General features: G+C 43.2%; 1 pseudogene; it reads left to right on the top strand.

Moving 5' to 3' along the window:
• The first annotated feature begins 1,664 nt into the window (after positions 1-1,664).
• LOC133927707 (ent-kaurene oxidase 2-like) lies at positions 1,665-5,376 on the top strand (annotated as a pseudogene).
• The last annotated feature ends 7,925 nt before the right edge of the window (positions 5,377-13,301 follow it).

The raw sequence follows: 13,301 nt of genomic DNA, 5'->3' as shown, positions 1-13,301 counted from the left end.
TCAACTAAAATTTCATTAAAAAATTATGCCAAAAAAAAAATACAATCCTCACTGTGCATATAGAAAAGAGATGTTGGATGTTGTCATGTCGATCTAATAGCTGATAACAAGACAGGGAAAAGAGATGTTACAGGAAGCAAGTAGTTCAAGGTTATCTAGCTGGCGAAGAAAGTAACTAGGTAAGGTGGTGACACTACTGTTTTTTTTCTAAACTCCAGTCACTTGAAAATTAGTAAACCACAATCAAATTCTGAGAGTATTTGTTATAATAATCATGTTAAAGCACACTAATCAAATAAGAGTTTAAAGGAATAGCACACACAAGACACATGATACATGATGTGATCCGAAATTGCTCTACTTTATTAATAATTGTGTGTACAACTTGCAAAACCCTCATCTTGTTATATGGGGAGGGATCTCTTTTAGGTGAATGAGCACTATGTGACTAAATTTGCAATCACTAATGGGCCTCATGCCCTATGAGTCTGTTAGTCTAAGTGTCTGCATGTGTAGCCTATTAGATGTGCCAATATTATTATACCCTTCTCCTCTATACACTTATCTAACGTCATGCTCATGTCTCATTAAAATCATTCTAAATACCCAGTGGGAAAATGGCAAGAAGAAAAGAGTTTGCTGACGATCTGTGAACCACTAATCTTATGAACTTATTAAAAAATAGAGAATAATTTAGTAGATGAATTGTAAGATAACACACAATGTTTTTTTATACAGATTTAGACCTCACTGAGGATAATAACTTTACATCATGTGTGTCTTATATTGATATGAGCCTATTATAAGGGGTATGTGGCAAGCCTAGATGACTCTAAACCTAGTCGATGACTTCCTTGCTCGGCTTTCATTGGCTTCTATTTGACTTGTTTGGATTTTTTTCTCTTTGGTTTGGCGTGTCCTCCACAGGGCCCCTAGCTCCGTATATATATGGAGTATCGTATGTCCTCCAGACTCCTTTCTATCCTTGGAGATAAACCTTCCGGTTATAGGACGTCTTAGGTGCGTACAGGTAGTTTCCTTTCATCCATAAGTCCCCTTCCTAGAGATAAAGACATGCTCTGAGAATTACGGGATATCCTAAGATGCCTAGATATGGTAATTATCTATTATTTGTGATCAAGACGCCCATCAATACATGAAATGAGGCTTCGACGGGTCAAGTATATGACCAGCAAAGATAAACTTTTTGTCTAACCACATCATCAAGTAGGACTCGGGTCCCCGATTAGGGTGAAGCATCTAATCAGGTTTTTTGGCCTGCTACTCGGGATTCCGAACGCCTCCAAGTTCTAGAGAGTCTTCGAGAAGGTGCCTTATCCGAGTTGGTTTTCAATTTGCCTTGCCTCTTGGAAGGAAAAAGTTAGTCACTGGTTTATTTTGAAGGTTGAAACATCGTAGCGGAGATTTTGGGTAGTGGTGAGAATTTTTTTCTATCAAAGTATCATGATTACGGTAGCAGCACGAGTAGCTGAACTCATCAGGGTATGGCGCCAACCGCCCCGCATGCGACGGGAATCAAATGCGATGTGGCAATAAAGAGGGAGATTGTGGCCTCGAGTTGTAGTCATGTCATCAGCTGAAACACCATTTTTGGGAGCCTCCGCCCTGTATAAAGGCAAAGAGAGAGCCAGTCCTGTTGGGGGATGATCCCTGACAATGAATTCGGGGGTATACCAGATGATGGGCACGTGGATCAGCGTTTCTTTGTGCTGGGATCAGATGGACAAAAGAATGTGGGATTTATCTAGATTTAGATCTCTTGTGGGATAATAGCCCTACATCCTTTGTATTCTTTTATGAATTGAATGAACTTGTTATAGAATATCTTTGTTCTTCAAGTCGAGTCCTTCCCCATTTATATAATAGGGGAAAAGGAGTACATACAAATAGACTGTGTCAAACTCTATAATAAACCTACTCCTGATGAAGCCAACTACTCTTAGATCATCATTACGGAGGGCATGAATGCCCAACCTGTCTTGGTCGCCTTGTAGGCCCTTTCATGTCCACTGAGTGCTATCACGTTTTCCCGCAAGGCCATCTCATAGCAATAAATACTACGGGATGGGTCACTACAACTTTTTGTTTTCCCACGATCATGCTTGCCGAAAGGAGGTGCTAGGGAAGGAAAAAAAATTAAGTGTATGACATTTAATATGATTTTACTGGTTAGGTGAGTACTTGCCCTACGACTAGCAAAGGTTGGTCGTAGGGTCTTCTCCTTATTCCAGGAGGCTGGTTGACTGATCCTCGCCTTGGTCATGGGGTAAAGTCCTGGTTTTGAGGATATCAACTATTGGCAGACATTCGGCAGCACAGGGCCTACCCGATGGGACACCCCCTTACCTATTATACCGATAGTAGCCCTCAAGCTCCATCGTGGATGTGGCAGACTAAGTGGTTCGCCGTAGTGGCCCATGGTTGGGTCTAGTCATGCCACTTGGGCCCGAGGTGAGTGCATGTTCTCCCTCGAGAATGGTCACTGATGTGGTCCGCCTTAGTGATCGACTAAGGAAACAACATCCTGAGGGGAGGTTAAACATATGGACAGAGGGAGGGAGGGATAGAGAGAGAGATGTGGGGGAGGGAAACGAAATGGCACCGGACCCGAGGGAATTTTGATTCCCCAAGCACGGCCTCTCAAAATTCAAAAGGACCAGACCCATCGGTTGAGATACTGTGGCGACCCTTTAAATTGGAGCGCATAAGTTCCTCACAAACCTTTCCATTGCCTCCCTCAGCCTCCAAGATTTTGCGCCCAGAGCCCATCATCTGTATCTCCGTTCTTGCTACCGAAGCAACTTTCTCCGTCGTCCGATGGCGCGCACCAGCAGTAAGCCTACCTTCCCCAAATCCAAGTGTGATGTGGCGAGGCTAAAGAAAATACATGATGCCGGTCTGTTCACTCGCCGCCTATCCTCTGGGTATCACTACGGGGAGAGAGTGCTCGCTCCCTGCCAGGGGGAGATCATGATGTTCATCTCTTTCTTCTTAGCCAGCCTCGTGCCACTCTTTTTTGAGTTCTTCATCACCGTCATCTCCTTCTATGACATCTACCACATTAACCTCAACCCCAATTCCATTCTTATGCTGAGCATATTTGCTCATCTGTGTGAGAACTTTGTCGGGTCAAACCGTGCCTAGGCCTCTTCAAGTTCTTCTACACATGCCGGTCGGTGATCGGGCTAACCACCATAAGCTGCAGGTTTCGTCTCTGTGATGGCGCCATAAACTCCTATATCGAGGTGGGCCTCAAGTCATCGTAATCCGGCTGGAGAGAGGAGTGGTTCTACCTCTGTAGGATCGAATATGTGCAAAATACCCGATCAGTAACAGAGCATGCAGAATATAGAACAGAGAGAAAATTTCGAATCAGTAACTCATCAACTTATGAAATTTGATTTACTTCTATTACCTACACACTATAAGATAAGCAAATATATTTCTCCAATTTCAATTCTAATTAGTCCATAATCAAAATGCTCAAACCAAGCTCAAGCAATACAAAACTCGACAAATCAAATCGATAACCTTATCAATAACTCATCATAGATAAACCAAATCACATTTCAACTTGGTTCAATATTTTTTAGTGTCAATCACAATTTCAATCAATTGAGGTCTAAAAATGCTGTGATTGCACAAATTTCATAAACAATTTCGGGATACAAGAAACATGATGGTTGATAACATGGTAAGCACTTTTAATGCAATGGTGACTGTTGATCCAAACGCTCCTTTGAATTTCCGGGAAGTTTTCAAGAATGAGCTATTCCGCCTATCCTTGATTCAGGTAAGTCTACATTCAGGGGCGGACCCACGTAGACGTTAGGGGGTGCACAGGACACCGGGTAGTTTTCCTTTTCTAAAGATCTATTATGTACATCTGGTCTATGTGACACTCCATATCTGAACAAATAGGACACCGCACATGTATGGTACATCTGGTCATTTTAGTTTTGGATCTGCTACTATCTACATTTAGTGTGTTTATCATAATGCTTCGTAATTGTTAGTAGTGTTCACACATATCTTGGTTAAGAACTTCAAATAGATCTTCTGTATACACAATAGAACGTAAAAATGATTTATTTCTTATGTTTCTAAATTGAGAATGCGTACTACAATTTCAGGGTTTTGGTGAGGATGTGACCTCGGTCTATGTGGAATAGTTTGGGAAGGATATACCTATGGAGGAAATCAACCAGGCCACTGTGGTTGACATGATGATGTGTGCCATTGAGGTTGACTGGAGGGACTTCTTCCCATACCTACATTGGATTCCAAATCGGAGCTTTGAAACAAGAGTACTGACTACAGAAGCTAGGCGAACTGCAGTGATGCGAGCCTTGATCAATCAGCAAAAGAAAAGAATTGCACGTGGAGAGGTAACACATGTCACATAGGCATAATTTGACAGTTTTATTTGGAGAGAAACAGAAAGGTTATTCTTGAGTTCTTAAGTCAATAAACTCCAATGCAGGCTAGGATATCCTATCTGGACTTCCTGTTAGCAGAGAATACTACCAATGAACAATTGCTAATGCTGGTGTGGGAGGCAATCATAGAAGCTGCAGATACCACTTTGGTCACGACTGAGTGGGCCATGTATGAGCTTGCGTAGCATCCAGACAAACAGGTAAGTACTGAAACTTGTTTTCCAGTTTACAGAAAAACTGTTAAGTGCAGATTCTACTTTGGTCACGACTGTTAACCGCGTTTCTTTTGCTCGTTAGCATCGCCTTTACCGGGAAATCGAAGAGGTCTGTGGCAACGAGACAGTCACCGAAGATCACCTGCCACAGTTGGTTTACTTGAACGCGGTGTTCCATGAGACCCTGAGGTGCGATTCCCCAGTTCCACTAGTGCCTCCAAGATTTGTCCATGAGAATACCACCTTGGCTGGCTATGGCATTCCAGTCGGCACAGAGGTAAGCACAACAACGACAGCAAGCTACATGTTGCATGCTACTTCATCGTGTAATTTTAACTTTCGATAATGGAGTTCTAAAGCATTGGTATATACTATATATGCAGATGATCATCAACCTGTATGGATGCAACATGCACAGGAATGATTGGGACGAGCCTGAGGAATGGAAGCCAGAGAGGTTTCTGGATGGGAGGTTTGAGGCTGTAGACGTGTACAAGACCATGGCTTTCGGAGCAGGAAGGAGGGCCTGTGCTGGCAGCATGCAGGCGATGAACATCTCGTGCACCTCCATCGCGAGGTTCGTGCAAGAGTTCGCCTGGAGGCTGAAGGAAGGCGACGAGGATAAGGTTGACACCATCCAGCTCACAAGCTACAAGCTTCAACCGCTGTATGTATACCTGACACCGAGAGGAAGGAAATGAACAGCAGTTCTGGGCAGGGTGCTGTACTTATTCAGTATTGTGCTGTTGCCTATGTATCAACATATGTCTAGCAGCAATCTGGACACTATTTTGAACCTCCGATGAAGATTGATTAGCCGAGTGAAATGCAAGTTTGGGCTTCTATTTTTTTTATTCTGCATCCGGCCTTACAAGATAACAAGCTAAGCACCTGCATCCTAAGCTCCTAACTGAATCTATATATCTATACTTGTAACTAATATAAGAAGCACGAGTTAGGGCTGGAACTTTTGATCTCAATTATCCACCATTGTTTAATTAAAGGTCTACGTTACTCCAATCTCAAAGCACCTCATTTTTGGAAACCACACAGTTAGTCCCAAAACAACTCTCAATCGATTAGCCAGCGTGATCTCCTCTCCTAATCGACGTGATCTCGAATATCCACATCGCGGCTGGCAAAAACAAGTACACGTTCTACGAATTATCAATTGACTCAATTAGCTCATCGCAAGAACGCACGCAAGAAAGCTATGCTGGGTTTAAATAATTGACTTGCCTAAACTTCAGTCAGGATGAACCAACACTCGATTAAGTCCTGAAAAATCTTCTACCTGACCTCGCATGAAATGCATGCAGTGAGTCTCTCCGTCTCTTCTTTTTCTCCATCTGGCCGTTGAAATGCAGTGAGACAGATCATAGAACAATTGCAAGAGCCAATGCAGAAAGATGGGTATGTTAACATCATTGCTTCTTAAAATAATAAATTTCTGCTAATTAAATAATGGTACATTCATGATTTTATAATCCTGTAACTCATCATGCAGGATGTTTGTTGCTGAAATTCATGCAATGTTGGACAGGAAGTACACTATCTCCAAGTTTAACACATATATTTCTTACATGATCACAAATGGTTGATCACATGTTAAATCTTTCTCTAGCAATTAATGTTGACTCCTATTGTGTAGAAGTATATGGCAAACTTTAGGCAGAAGTTAGCTGCCATACTTGTCAGCTTGAAAATGAAGAGGATCAAAATATTTTAGAAGATGCCGTGATTTTAGAAAGCCCCAAGGTTCAAAAAAAAATCCTCTGCGAGCGCATATGAACATGTCGAGTCTTTTGGAGTAAGTCCCTTTTGTTCCATAAATATTTATTAATGTGCATTATTTTGATGTTATTATACCTAATGCAAGTCATTGTTTGATACGAAAACATGGGTGCGAAACTCCAAGCCTTACCCGGTTAGCATTAGTCTCAAAAGGATCTAAAAATGATAAATGTGGACCATTCCATGGACTGTTATTGTTTTAACATGGGCATGCGAATGCTAACATGCAACGAGATCCAGCTGTTGAGAGAAACCAAGTTCACTGCATAGACCTGCAATGTATGTTCTTATATTCACATATTCACTCTTTGGGTCACGTTTCTAAATTTTCTTTGGTGTTTGATTTTGCACGAGATCCTTCATGTCGTGAAAAGCTTTATGTTCAATTATTGGGAAAAACATTTGATAGCTGGTTTAGGATAGACTATAATATCTTACAGTCCAAGTTGTTAAGATTTTTTCCTTGTTTGTCGATGTCATAATTTACTCATTCCTAATGCCTACTGTTTGTAGGTTCTATTAATTGTCGTATGCTTTCCCTGGTCAATCTACTATTTTATCTCATGGCAAATTTTGGCCCACGTTATAGTATTATAATTAGTTGTGTGTTCAAGATATTGTTAGTTGTGATATTCTCGTGAAAGTTTTTTTATCGTGTTGTGACATTATCAAATTTATTTTTATGCTAACGTGAATTTCACTTGCACGCTTACTATTACCGAAGAATATAGATGAGTTTCATACTCTTTTGTGCTTTAATGTACATGTCATCTATAATCCAAAAACTACAATGCTAAAAATTAAACATTGCTACGAAAAAGCGATTTACGCTAGATGGGAGGGTGGCTCCTATCTCCTAACTCCTAAGCACCTTTGCGGGCCAGGCGGCCGACTTTTGAAACTGTGCTAATAGAGCCTAGGCCTAGTAATAATCCCAATTGCATGCACTGCTATGGGCCTGTTTGGGATAGCTCTGCTTCAGTTTTTTAGCTCCACTCCAAAAAAATCCACGGTGGATCTGGAGCAGTCAATGGTAATGTTTGGCTAGCAGGGTTGCTCCAACTCCAGGAATGAGAGAATTGCAGGGGGAATGTCTTTGCTACCCTCAGTGGAATTTCTTGTAGTGTGACTTGATAATAATGTTTTCTGGTCACAATAATAGAGTTGTTGAGATTCAATCGCCAACAAATATTCTGAATGTAGAATATTATGAAATAATTGTTACACCTACCATAAATACTCAGAATTAGGTGGCAAAATATTACAAAATAGTAGGTAGCAAAATGGTGCATCCACCACATTAAAAAATACTATTCCATGCCATTACAAATATATTAATGCCAAGCAAGAGCGATAGATGTCGCCATCTCATCACGAAATGTGTCCATAGTCAGAAAAGCGAGGAGCGAAGTTGAACTATTAGATGCATGTTAAGAAACTGCATACTTGTTGTATCTTTCAGGGATAGTAGGCACATAGTTAGGATCTCAATCAAAACAAGCAAAGTCCAAATCTTCACTCGCATGCTCACGTACGAAGTTGTGAAGCACCATGGTAGCAGCAACAACCTTTTTTTGTGTGTGCATTGAAAAGCTTGGCATCTTGTAAAGGATTTGCCATTTCATCTTTAACACACCAAATGATCGCTTGATAACATTATGAATAGACTAGTGTATTTGGTTGAATTTCTCCTTAAGGGTATCTGGTTCCGTACCTCTATGCCAATCAGGCAAGTGATACCGTTCACCCTTGTATGGAGCTAGGTATCCAGAGCGGTTAGGATAGTCTGCATACACGGCATAGTACTTGCATATACATATTAGTAAAAACAATAAGAGATTCAACCACGGCATTCACTTATGCAAGAATATGTGCATGGGTGCTCGTAAGTTGTTTTACCTTGAGGAGGATGTGGGAAGAATTCTGCATCTGCTTGTATTGCATGGAATAACACATTTGTGTCATGCATAGCACCCAGTTGACCTACGGACACATAAGTGAAACACATGTCGAAATCACAGACCGTAAGCACATTTTGAGTTGCTATTCCAGTTTTTTAAATGTACCTCACTTGCTCTTCAGGTGAAAACGATACACGAATATGAGTTCCATCTAGAGCACCAATGCAGTCTTTGAAGTGTGGATGAGCCCTCTTATCATCTCTAATCCTCTTATGGATAGTGGGGAAAATAGGGTCTTTGGGTCTCAAGTAGTGTTTTGCCATAGCAACTACATATTCTAAAACCTCATGAAACTTCCTACTAATGGTTTCACCCGAGTGCTTGAACTGATTCTGCCATCTCCTATTTGACTCACATCCACCACATGTATACCGGAAAATTACAAGCATTTCATAAGTATTCATGTGTGCAGATGGTTTCAATCCATACCTATCAACGAACATGCCATGAAGGTCCATGAAAATAGTAGTGTTCATGCAAAGCAAATTGTGGCATTCCCCTGGAGTCCTCAACATCTCATTGAGCCACCCCATGCCACTAAGTTGTGATGTCCTAGGTTCTGCCTTATGTAGGTACAAATAACAATATATTTGTACAATTTGAGAACCACCTTTAACCAGAAAGTTTTCAATCTCATCACTAGAATCTTCACTGTCGCTTTCTTACATCTGTACAAGTAGCACATATGTGAGATATTAACAACAATATTGGACATCAACATATAGGACAACAATAATTAATTTAATAAGTTGAACATGACATAGTCTGTTAGTAGGACAGTAACATGACCCTTGCTCGATTATGATGAAGCGACATACAATAGAACTTAACATCCTACTTGCGGCCATTGAACAGCTCCATCGGTGGAGAAAAATATTGCATTGCCAGACGAAAACATGCAAGCAGCAAGTCTGGGAGAGGTGCAAGCTCACCTTGAGCAGGGTCGGCGGAGGGGCGCTGCCTCAGGGAAGTGCAGGGGAAGGGGCAGACCCTTGGGGAAGTGCACCTTGTTTGACGTCTTGCTCCTCCGATGTACAGGGGAAGACAACGAAGCCCAGCTCCCAGGAGGTCGGACGAAGAGGGAAATGGCGTGGCTGTGCTTAGGGTAGGCGGCCAGATCCGTTTTGCTACTCCTTGGAGACTGAAGGATGCGACGACCAGAGCAACGGGCGGCGGCTAGGGATTGGGGATAGGAGCCAGGTGAGCAGGGAGATGGAGCACTCGGTCGAGCAAATCGAGAGGGAGGGGAACGGGGCGAGCGATGATCCGTTCTGCTGCTTCCTAGCTACCGCGGCGACCGGAGCAAGGGACGACAGCTAGGGTTTGGGGAGATTAGTCAGGAGATCAGGAAGATGGAGGACTAGTCGAGCGAATCAAGAGGGAGGGGAACGAGGCGAGCGACGAACAAACAAGTGTACCTGTGGTAGTGGCGGGTAATTTCGCCTCAACTCCACGGTTTGTCTGCTATTTTAGGGGTGCAAAGCACCTCTATTGCTACTCCACTAAAATGCACTGTGTGCCAGCCTACTCCGCGAATTTGACTGCTCTGGAGCTAGGTAAAATTTTGATGTTTGGCACGGCTTGCCCCAACTCCACGATAGAGCTAGAGTTAGAGTGGTGCTAAAGAGGCCCTATATATGCTACTCCTCAGTTATGCGTGAAGGCTCGGCTGCCAAGAATAGGACGAGCAGTTCCCTGGCGAGGCGCCTCGCCGCCGCCGCCGTCCCGGCTACTCCCCGCTCGGAGCCTTGTTGCCGTCCTCCTTGGTCTCTTTCATGTCTAGCTTCCTCAGAGTCTTCGCTTTGCCGCCATGGCCGACGCCTTCACGGGGCATCTGCGACTGCGCTTTGGCTTCGCCGCCCACCAGGCATCGAAACAATCTACTGCCTCCGACCTTGTACCCCTTCTCGTGGCCGCCGCTAGCGAGGTGCGTCCTCAACGTCACGGCGCCGCCAGGGTAGCGGCCGCGGCGGGAGGCGGAGGAGTACTTCTGCAGCCTCCGCACGGTGCTGCACGGCACGACGTAGCACTTGTGTCCGAGCTGCAGGCCAGGACCGTGTCCGGCGCGGCGACGGCGCCCGCGGGCTCCCGGAACACGTCGGGCCGCGCCACGCAGAACAGCGGGTGCCGCACCATCACCTCCGCCGCCAGCGTCGGGCGGTTCAGCAGCTCGACGTGGGCCCCCGGGAACACCAGCTTCACGTGCTGGCCCCGCGCCGCGTTCCTGGAGCAGCTGAAGCAGGTCGCCATGGCCTTTGCTTAGCTCGCTCATGCGGCCAAGAAACCAATGCTTTTTATAGGCACGTGCATACGTGCGTGGTGAACTCGTTGGCTCGTCTGTCATTCTATCCTAGGAGTATGTGCTGGACCTGTTGGTGGATGGAGAAAGATGACATTGTGGTTGCCATTTGGCTTTTGGTTTTGTTGTTTCTTGGTATTGCATCTTGGACTCTGATGAACTTGTGTACATTGATTAGGGCTCCTTTGGTTCAAAGGATTTTCACAGCATTCTCCATTCCTATGGAATTGGTTCTATTCATACCGTTTGGTTCAAAGAATTTCGTAGGAATACTGTACCAATCCTATGAAAACATGGGAGCTCATTTTTTTTTCTGGCTCGTGTAGGCTCGAGGCAAACTTAATCAAACGACTTTTACTCTAAATTTCATGTGTTTTTCAATCCTCTATTTTGCACTTGTATTTTTATACTATTCATACATTTTTTCTATTTCTGTGTTTTTATTATCCTGCATTTCAAGTGAGCCCTTAACGTTAGTTACTAGGAGGTTCTGAGTTACCAAAGTCAAGATGATTTGACCCCATACCACATTGACATTGAATATTTGGCTCCAAATGATACGGAGACGACAATAAAACTTTGTGCGAGTACTGAAATTAGAGTATATGAAAAGGGTTGTATATTTATCTGTCGCTTGAAATTTGCAAACGACAGTTATTCAATCTATGATACTTAGGATTACTAACCGTCAATGCCCTATTCCCTATCAACACATCTGCCATCCATCCCCAATCCCTGCATACGCTTCGGTGACAGCCTCAGAATTTTCAATTTGAATGTACATACTATATTATATATAGCTAAATTTGGATGTACACCCATAATCCTTGCTGGGCCCACCCTGATACGCATGTTGTTATCACCATCAGCCTACCTAACTCCTCTGCAATCTAAAAAAACTCCTCTGCCATCTCCCACTGTAGGCCGGTCTTCTTCCCCACCTCTCTGGCAGCTCACCACTACAATTGCATCCGCCGTCACCCTCATCTGCCACTCGCCGCCTGCCTTCCATAGTTGAGGCATCTCCACCATCGTCGTCACTACCCACGGTCATTTATGTGTTGCTCTTCCCTCTCTGTATGATTGGGGCTCGATCCAATGAACTCGATCTGTCGCTCGATCCACGGCAGCATCTGACAGTGGAGCCAAAGGGACAGAAACCATGTTTGGAGCATGAATCTCGATGCAACATGGAAAGGTTAGAAAACTTTTGGTTAGATATGCTACACAGTACTCTGAGAAGCTCCGGCATCTTTCAAATTGCGCTGAGAAGACCAGGAGCACTTATTCCCCCTTTTTGAAGAGACAATATACACATTCATGGAAGTTACCGTCTAGTACATTGCAGAACCAACTGGCCTATGACGATTATTCTATCTCGCAAAGATAAAAACAGGATACAATTCAACCGTGGACTTCAAATTTTGTCAGGAAACAATATTTTACAAATTGTTCTTTTATATATGCTTGGTGACGTCGATCTTGGCATGCAACAAAGATGTGTCTTCAGTGAGTTAGCAAGGTTAAGGCACAGTATATGCTCACATTCATTCAGGACCTAAGCCATCCAAGTTTTTGTTTTATCGGAAAAGGCATGACCAGGATTTGAACCTTGTGAACGAAGTCATAATCCTGCGACTTTACCACCTCATTGAGAGATGCTTCCCAGGGATAGGCTAATTCTTAAAGAAGTGAGCTAAGTTATGAGTAAGGTATTGGCACTAAATAATCTCAAAACAAAAGTATCATAAATCATAGTCGACCAAAATGCCACGAGATAACTCACAGAGAAAAATCAGCTCAACCTCTGTTGGGGTCTACGGACAGGCCCATTACTCGAGGCCTGTTGCCAAACCACTAGGCCCATTTTGAAAGAGGGCAGCCGAGATTGTTTGAATTTTTTATCTATATATTTTTTTTAAATAAAAAAATATAATATATACGTGTCCGTTTTGAAAAATTACAAATATAGATTTCTACTGTCTGTTCGAGGGGCGACAAACTAACTATCACTCGTTAGAACAGACGACATGTTTAAAAATCAAATAAATATTGTGTTATAATGCCCTCAAAATTCAAAATAATGTCAAAATAGTCATAAACAATTCTAAAATAATTTTGCAGTGCTATCATCTAGCTCTCCAAAATATTAGAGTATATGACAGGTCCATTACCCGAGGCCTGTTGGCAAACAAAGAATGAAGCCAGACTAGGCCCATTTTGAAATAGAGGCAGCAGAATGCCTTAATCGGCCAGGATATGAGCAAGGCCCAGAGGCCTCACAGTTAAGGGAGTATGTTTGTTCAACAAATTTTATCCAAGCCCATCTACGGCATTCACGCTACCATGCTAATCCTTGACTGCTGATAAAACAATATGAACTCTCTGAATCTACTGCTTGTCACTTCCAGTTTTGTCCCTTCCTTGTTTTTTATTCTCTCCCGAATCCCGATCCAATCCAATGTTATCTGGTGCCACACCAGCTGTCCACGTGGTCCGATACCAGCGACCAGTCTGACCATACACGTGGCACGCATAGATGCCTAGGCTACTGATACGAGCAGTACCTAGC

The sequence above is a fragment of the Phragmites australis genome, chromosome 8, assembly GCF_958298935.1.
Source record: "Phragmites australis chromosome 8, lpPhrAust1.1, whole genome shotgun sequence".
Lineage (NCBI taxonomy): Eukaryota > Viridiplantae > Streptophyta > Magnoliopsida > Poales > Poaceae > Phragmites > Phragmites australis.
The sequence above is the reverse complement of the archived record's forward strand: the minus strand, read 5'-3'. Positions and strand labels throughout refer to the sequence as shown.